Here is an 8,997-nt window from a genome sequence, read left to right as displayed (position 1 = left end):
TTCAGGGTGGCTTTAAGTTCACATGAAAGATTTGGTGGAAAGGTTTTTCTGTGTTTAAAAAAAACTGATTGAAGTATACAGACTATCTACCTTTAAACTTTTTTTTTTCTTCAATATTCAAGCACACAAAGGGCATGGGCTCTAATGCAATTACTTTGACTTTCTGAAAACGCTCTCCTTTTAATGACTTAAAAGCCGTATTCTGACACCTTTCTTGAATTTTTGAGCATCTGTGTTCCACGCACTTGGACAATCTGTGTATTAAACCTCTCAGACGTTCACTGCTGATGAAACTGATGGGTTAAAGCTCAATAATTGCAACATCTCAGTAACATAATGCAATCAGATAAAACAGTCCAGCAATAAATGCTACCCCCCCCCCCCTTTTTTTTTTTAAAGAAGATAATGGTGCCTTCTTTTGACTGAAAGAGACGTTAATTATATATATTGTATTCTGCATTATTTTTACCCCCGACAGGGTTTTTATATCTTATTTCATTGTTTTTAATCTTCTTTTGAAGAAATAGAAGTAAAATCAATACAATGAAGTTTACAATTAATTTGAATCCTCCTTGTTTTATTACAAACATGTCCACCACTGGGTCTTTCGACAAGCACATGAACTGTCTGTCTATCTATCTATCTATTGGTGTCCCTCCAGTGAGTAGTTTAACTCCTGCAAATGTAACAATGTCATCATAGCCTGTTTCACCTAATACTTTTCACGACACCTCTGAGAGTCCCTGTAGAGAAACGGGAGACGGCGTGGGTGTAGAACAGAAGTATTCGTCGGTTCTTTTTAGTTTACTTGGCAGTCTAATCTGCAGCACAGAAGAACAAATTAGTCAGTGTCACTGCATTAAAGAGATCATTTGCAAGAGTCTGCTCAGAAAATGTAAAAGATTACACAATATTATTCACTGGATAATTGGAGTGTGACACCTTTACGGTGATTCCGCAAAATCCACTTTCAGACAGATAAAATATTACTACTTTTATACAAATTACACAGTTTAACCAATATACTGTTGTACCCGTATCAACTTGTCGGGGCATTTCCTTTAAACACGATGTACAAATATGAAATCGACACATTATGCTCTTCACATGTGTAGATCTTTGGCCGGTAAGGCTGGCAGGCTTTTTAAAAATATAGTTAGAATAACATTTACACTGAATTATCTGTGACGAGGACACACTGACTGAACCTCCAGATTTGGAGTGTGTACTTGCTTTCATAACTGCAGTGCAAAGAACTTCTCATTTTTCAAATACTGCGAACAAACTACAAATCATGATTCCTGTCCTTTTATTGTTGTTGCCATGGGTCAGCAGGAGACAATGATTTATATTTGAGTGAAAACGCTGGTCCGAGTATAGAGGGAGCGTGGCAATGTGGGAAAACACACACGCACACACGCAAGCAGGCACACGCACACACACGTGCAAACACACAGTCATAAGGGTACAGACGTATGGATTGTTGTTTGTGGGCACACGACAGATAATCACACCACAAGATAACAAAGATGGAGAACAACACAACCATTGGCCTCATTTCATTAAACGTTCGGCCTTGTTTACACGACAACGTTTCATGTGATGTAAAAAGCGTTACGTTTACACTGCAGCAGCGGACACACTGACCACGATGTTCTTCGTATGCCAGGCCACAGGAGGGTGGTGTTGCTTGTTTTTGTAATGAAACCACACAGACTTGTGTGCAGAGAACAATACGCTATAAATGTGAACAAAGTCGAGAGAACCCAACATCCATGTGGACTGATGATGAGCTGGATGCTATCAGGGGTGAGTCTCAACTATTAAACTAGAGAGAGAGAACTAGAACACAGACCGTGAGTCATACCACGACGGGGGCCTCCATGCACATGAGCAGAGTCGCCTCCAGCAGACTCTGCAGGAGGGAATCACGACCGTGAAAGAAATGTTCCACCTTGGGAGCCGGGGTGGATAACAGTGGATCTGCACACTGGTGTCGTGTAAACGGTTCCTCAAAAGTAAAGAAAGTTTTGTGTGTATACTAGTATTCATTGTTGTGTAAATGGGGGCTTTAATTATGCCAGATTCTTGATGCTTGCCTTATGTGTGCTCACCGAAATGCCACAGAATTTCCAAAACAGTTAGCATGAAAATATTATAGACACAGGACCACTGAGTGGGGACTACTTTTTTTTTCTTCTTTTTTTTTCCGAGGGTGACCTCTGTTGTTGCTGGCTTTAATCTCAACTGGGGAACGTTTCAGTGGGACAAAAGGAAAGCAAGCGGCAGGATGCCAGTCCTCAATTCTCTCAGTGCTACACACAAAGCTGCTGCCACAGGGTTATGATTAGAACGTCAGTGTGGCCCACAGAGCCCTCACTGGGAAGGATGCAGGCTTAGACCCACGCCAAGCCAGGGCGCCGACAGCACTTTGAAGAATAGAGAGCGGGTGAAAGAGGGGGACACAATGAATACCTAAAAACCCCCTTTCAGGCAGACCTTGAGAAGCACAGGTTGCCTCTGTGGTCGGTCCTCTTCTGTTCTCTTGCTCCTTCTGTTCCCTTCTTCACCTTGGGCTGAGAATTTGCTGAGGTCTGCAGTTCCTCAGAAAAGTCTTAGAAATGTAAAACGGGGCGACAAGACGGGGGCGGCGGGCTTTTAGAGAATAGCCTCGTCAAAACTGGCGTGACCCAGACCTGGCCCAAGATGCTCTCGCTACTTCACTAATAGCCCACGTCAGCAAAAAGACAAAGGGAACCCTGCAATTATTCAATTTTAGGGCTGGCTACAGTGAATGGGGAAGTCCAAATGAAGTCATTGTATGCTGGTGGAGAAGTTGGGGGTTAGTTGAGGTTCATCTGCAGACTAAAAACCATGGTCTGGAATAATTAACCAGGAATGGCTACTAATCTTAACCAATGACAGCACCTGAAACAATGAGAAATGAGTCTGCTTCCACCACAGGGGGAGGTGGGCCCACAGCTGTGAGGCCGTCAGTATCAGTCGAAAGGAGGGACCAAAGTAGCTTAACCACAAGACACCAGCTTCACCTTATAAGGGCTGCAGTGATGGATAATGACAGTTTGTTGACTAAAGAGACTGAAAGACAGATCTAAACAACCCAAAAGGAGATGCCTGACGTGATTGTTTTGGTGACAGGACAGTTTGCCGGCGTAAGTGACGAATGGAAAAATAAAAAAAACCCTCTAAATGGACAAAATATTACCTTTGTGACAAGCCACTGATGTGAGAACCGCAACAGCGGTCATTAGATTCAAACTGGAGCAGGTTTTCCCACTGATAAACTATAACAAATTCAAATTTTTTCCCCTCTGCATTTTATGATAGGAACAATTACACAGTTATCATAGTGCTTCAATAACCTCCAAATCATAAACTATGCGACAGTATTATAGTTTTACGTACTACTCGTGAGATGAACAGCGGGGGGCAGAGAAAATATGAGCGAGGGGGGAATGGAAAAATCTTGTGGGAAGCAGTTGTGTTGGGAGGTGGTACAGTGTATGGCAGACCCCTGGCACACACGCCACCTCCACTTTCCACGCTGCTCACTCCGCCGAGGCGGGGGGCTCCCCCCGGTGCCCCTGCCTTCCTCCCAGCGCCGCTTTGTGTGTACGCATAATCTCCTGGCTAAAAGGAGACGTCGCAGGTGGTCCCATCCCAGTGAAGGTTCATCCCTCCCCTCCCTCATCTTTCCATCCTCTATCAGGCGCTTTTTCCTCACTTTCCGCCTGTTCTTGCGCCTTCGCCCTCGTTGCCCGCATCCTCTCCCTCTTCAGCTCCCAGCATGGCAACACAAAGAGACACCTCCCTGGCAGAGATAAACCTATTTTAGTGATGACAAGGGGGGGGGGGGGGACCTGACGCCCCCCGCCTCCTCTTCTTCCCTTGTCCTTCTCCCCACCTCTCTCTCCCCCTCTCTCTCTTGCTTTCTCTGTCTCTCTTTCTCTCACTGTGCTGAGGTTCAACCACCATCAGCATCCCAGTTGCATGTATTTTGTATTCATGTGTGTTTGGTTTCTCTCTTTCTCTCTCTCTCTCTCTCTCTCTCTCTCTCTCTTTCTCTCTCTCTCTCTCTCTCTCTCTCTCTCTCTCTCTCTCTCTCTCTCTCTCTCTCTCTCTCCTCTGTCTGTCTGTGAGAAAAAGTTCAAAAGCTTCTGCTTCTATAGTTCACCAGTCAACCAGATCCGTGGGGAAGCAGGCGAGTGGGAGAAGTAACAAGGGACAGTTTCAGGGTTTAAGTGGAGGTCATAGCGGCTCGTACCAATGTCAACCACCATGGATATTTCCAAGTAGGCAATCATCAGATACTGATGTTGTTAGAGATTCTTGACATTTTCAATTGCATAGTCGGTCCCCAAAAGTAGAACTTTTCAACAAAATCTACATGAAAGTAGAATCAACAAAAGACCCTCCTATGTTAAGGTTGTTGTGTTAAGAGTGTTTATTTCTTTGTGCAAATGCACTGAAATAATTTGATGATTAATAATTTTAAATAATACAACTTTTGGTTCTGATTGTGTGATTATGGAAGCTCAAAGACTGCAAGAGATGTACATTGTTTTCTATTTGTAATAGATTATTTTCAGTGCAATTCAGTTTTATTTATGTACGGTCAATAGCAACCTAGTCAAGGTGGCTGCTTTCTGCTGTTCCGCTTCGCGTTAAGGGATAAAAGTAGAGAAAAGGATAGGACGGCAAGTCTGTCCACTCACTGCAGGTTTTTATAGGAACAGTGCTGCTATTGGACCATGAAGGAAGGTGATAAAACGCAGTGTTAGTGAAATATCTTGGTCAAACACAAACACATGGGGAGTGACAAGTTCAATTCAGTAAAGGTCTCCCAGTCGTCCAAACCTATGGCAGCTTCACTAGAAATGGTCCAGGGTGGCCTCAACCCACCCCAACTGTACACTTTATTAGAAAGAAAAGCCTTAAGCCTAACCTTGAAAGTAGAGACTGTGTCAGCCTCCCTAGTGGAACTTGGGAACTGGTTCCATATGAGAGGAGCCTGATAGCTGAAAGCTCGGCCTCCCATCATTCTTTAAGAAAACCTTGATTTTTTTAATACATTTTTAGAACCAGTCAGTTAGAATTTTGTCATTAAAGAAGTTTATAAAGTCATTACTGCTCACAGTTAAAGGGATTTCAGCCTGGCTATAGTGCTGAAGAGAAAACTTTGGTTTGTTTGTTTCTTTAAATTAAGAGAGGACTGTAGGCTGTTTCAGTTTTGTGAATGGTGTTTTTATAAATTGATTAATGAATCCTCTTTGCATTCATAAATAAAAACTTCAAATTAAATTAAATACTTTTTTTATCCACTTTTTCTGCTTCTGCTTCTTTAATGTTTGCAGTTGTTCATTATAACATGCAGCTAACCTTAAGTTTTGCCCGAAAAAAATGAATGTTTGTTCCTATTGATTAATTATGATCCAGTAATTGATTAGAATGTAAATAACCTAACTAATATACAAAACATGTAACTTATTGTGGCTTAATATGAAATGTGTTTATTAGGGCAGTTCAACAATTAGAATGAATGCATTGAAATTGCAAGAATAATTGAAACATGTATGGTTGTGTGTGTCTGGGAAAGGAGGATGGACTTGTGAATTAATCACCACCTTTTTTGCACTGTCACATCTTATTTTCACCTTCAAGCAGCTTAATCACGCTCGTGTAAAAGGAAACAAACCTTACATCACTGTGCGAGAGGTAATTACCCACTTCAAGCGCAGAGGGACAGAGTCCACATCACTCTGTGGGAAAATGCTAACATGGTCTCTCTGTTACCCTGACATCATTGTTATCGCACCCACCTCTCCCTCGAACAAATCAAACATGGAAAATTGTCTGGTATTCCCCCCCTGGGCGCTCCCAATCACAGCATCAAAGGCATGACGCAAGGCCAGTACAAAATGGAAGCTATTATAGCTAATTAGCTGGTGCCCTTTAAAGCACAGGGACCTGCTTGCTGCTGGAGCTCTGAGTGTGTGTCAAAGCAAATGCCACTGACAGCTCCCACGCTACAGAGGGTGGGGGGGAGGGAGGGGAGGGGCGGTTGAAGGGGGGGACAAAAAAGAGAATAAGGCAGAATGTGAATGAGCTGAAAAGTATGCGCCCAGTGTCTTTCAAAAAAAAAAAAAAAATGTTTCCTGTAAGTGATGGAGGAAGTGAGTGTGTAAGAGGAATAAATGGGGAGGGGTGCTGGGTCACTGGAAGATGGTGCAGTTGGGGTGGAGTTGGGGCATTGAGCTACATGTGATGAAAGGAGCTCCTTCTTTCTCTGCCAGGATCCACTTGGGCATTCTTCAAGCTCACCCAAGTAGAACTGCACTGTACTGCACGCACACGCGCACGCACACGCACACGCACACACACACACACACACACACACACATACACACACACACACACACACACACACACACATACACACACACACACACACACACCATGCCCCCCGTCTCAGCGTGATCACACACCTGAATGTACGCCTGCTGCTCAGTTAACAACAAAAAAAAAGAAAAAAGAAAATGCCCACCGCTTCAGCTCATCAGTCATCGTGATTCTGTGGTTACAACAACCCAAAAACCACACACATACAAGCGCACCATCACAGATGGGAACAGATAAGGGCAGGACTCACATGGTTACGCATACAAACATACATTGGAAACGAAAAGCCTGCAGTTGGTTAAACACCACATGCTCCTCTGGCTCACAACTTGTCTCACCATATATGTGAAGGTATTACAGAGTAATCACCCCTCAATTCAGTTTGTTCACTCACTTCATTATGGTTATTTTTATGTTTGACAGCAGCTTGCTAAGAAGTATAATTATGACCTATTCTGGAAAAAAGAAACCTCCATTTTCAGGGTTTTTTGTTTTTTTTTAAATCATTGCAAGTCTTATTCTTGAGCTTACTATTCAGATAGCAAAGCAACGTGAACATGCCTGGGTCAAAACAAACACTAATGCTATTTGCAGGGTTTGCCTTTGATGTCAGTAAAAAGTTGTATTTAAGTGCTGTTTGGTGAAAGCCTTTTTTTTTTACTCCTCATCCTTCCTTTTTAAATTAAGCTCACATTTTTGAGGGTAAAACTCTGATTTGCTGTGAAATTGACAGGGCCTGGCTCATATTGTGTTACTGTAATATTTGTTACAATTGCCTCAATTTGGATTCAAGCTCTGTGCAGGGAATCTAATTGCTTTTGCAGCAGGAACTTTCAACATTGGAATTCTAATGGAATTCCAAAAGCCTGGTCTTGAGTTTATGCGTCTATGCTTTGCATGAGCTCCACATACATAGACTTCCCCACCAATTAACCTCAGATGCATGTTTTGGAATTCATGGCTTGCAGAGTAACAACCACTGTTCCACCGTATCGGCTGCTCTTGAGTTCGATTTCTTACTTTCTTACTTGCTATCATGAGGCATCTGTTGTTGTTTCCATAAACAATAAAACAATGACTGAACTTCAGACCACACGACCATCCAAGTGCAATGCTTTGACATGTTTAATTCAATCAGTCACGTTCTTTGAATACTCCATTTTAATGCTTTGCCAAACAACGATTTATCCATGATTTACATTGTATTTTTGTTTCATCTCTTTTGTGATGTTGCATGCCGTCTTTGCAGCCACACGTGAGTGCTCCTGTTTGTTTATTCATCTCCTTACGAGCACAGCCTCAAGAGCTCAGAGAAGCTCTGCAGATACCGAATAGAACAGAAGTCAAGGCCTCCTCCACCCACATATCCAATCTGTTCTTCATAAATGAGCGCCGATGGATGATTTCCCGCATGCTGGAATCCTTAACCTCTTATTCCCAGCTCCAAGGTTGGTGAGAGACTTTGGGATGAGTTAGAGGTCCGGCATCTTTTCACACATCTTCGCAGATATAAAGAGCAAACAAAACTCTGAGACTTTATCACTGAAATCTAAACCCCCTCTGTAGATTTCATGTCTGTGGGCTCAGGCTGGGGGGGGGGGGGGGGGGGGGGGGGGGTGCAGCGATGACCACCTGTTCTCCGTTTCTCCTTGTACTCGCTTTTGTCATGGGCTTTACATTCTTTCAAACCATTACAGGCCTTGGGCGAAACTTAAGCTTTTGCCAATTTCTCTTTCACTGCCCCATATATGAGAACCTATACAGTCCCCTTTCAGAGGCTTCTTATGTGTCTGTCTTCATTTGAGGCAAATTAAAAACAGAGAAAAGGGTTATCTCGTAGGTCTTACAGTTTCAGCAGGAGTATCACAGGAGCTACGGTTGCAGAATGATATTGGAGATGTTTTTCTTTCTTTTTTTTTTTTTTTAAATAAAAGCACTGATTTACAGGATGATCTCTTGTGTGTCAGCCCATTGAAATAAAGTGAGTCATGGAAACATTTATAGAAAAACTTTGAGGGGGGTTAACAGGACACTGTGAAAAGGACTTCTTATATGTAGAGATTCCATCAACGAGCTATAAAAAGTGAAGAGAGAGGGGTCTCATTTATGGGATAACATGGTCACATTTTACTGCTCCGTGGCATTGAGGCAGAGAGGACGCCTCTTTTGTTTGCAGCACGGCTGCGGCAGACAATGTTCGAGGCGTGTGGAGCGCAGGAATGTTCTTACTGTAGACACTCTCGGAAGTCGGCTTCGAGTGTGTGTCTGTCTGTCGCTTTGTCCTTATGTCAGTGTGTGTCCATTTTCATGACAGATAGGACTGTGGGAAAAGTGCCCTTACAAACACCATCTATTGTCTCCCTCCCATTTATTTGCAGAGCAGCTCATTCCACTGATAAGTGATGGAGAGAACCGTAGATGAAACAAATTCAGTCCACGGCAGCATTGTGACTCGCTTACATGAATCACTTCTGATTAGCTTCAAGCTGGCATGGCCGAGCTCTCAGTGAAGCAGCAGTCACACTGAGGTCTCGCAAAAATTCGGACTCTCCAATCCCATTGAACTGCGCTCACTTC

This window comes from Blennius ocellaris (genome assembly GCF_963422515.1).
Source record: "Blennius ocellaris genome assembly, chromosome: 12".
Taxonomy (NCBI): Eukaryota; Metazoa; Chordata; class Actinopteri; order Blenniiformes; family Blenniidae; genus Blennius; species Blennius ocellaris.
This window is presented reverse-complemented; position numbering follows the sequence as displayed.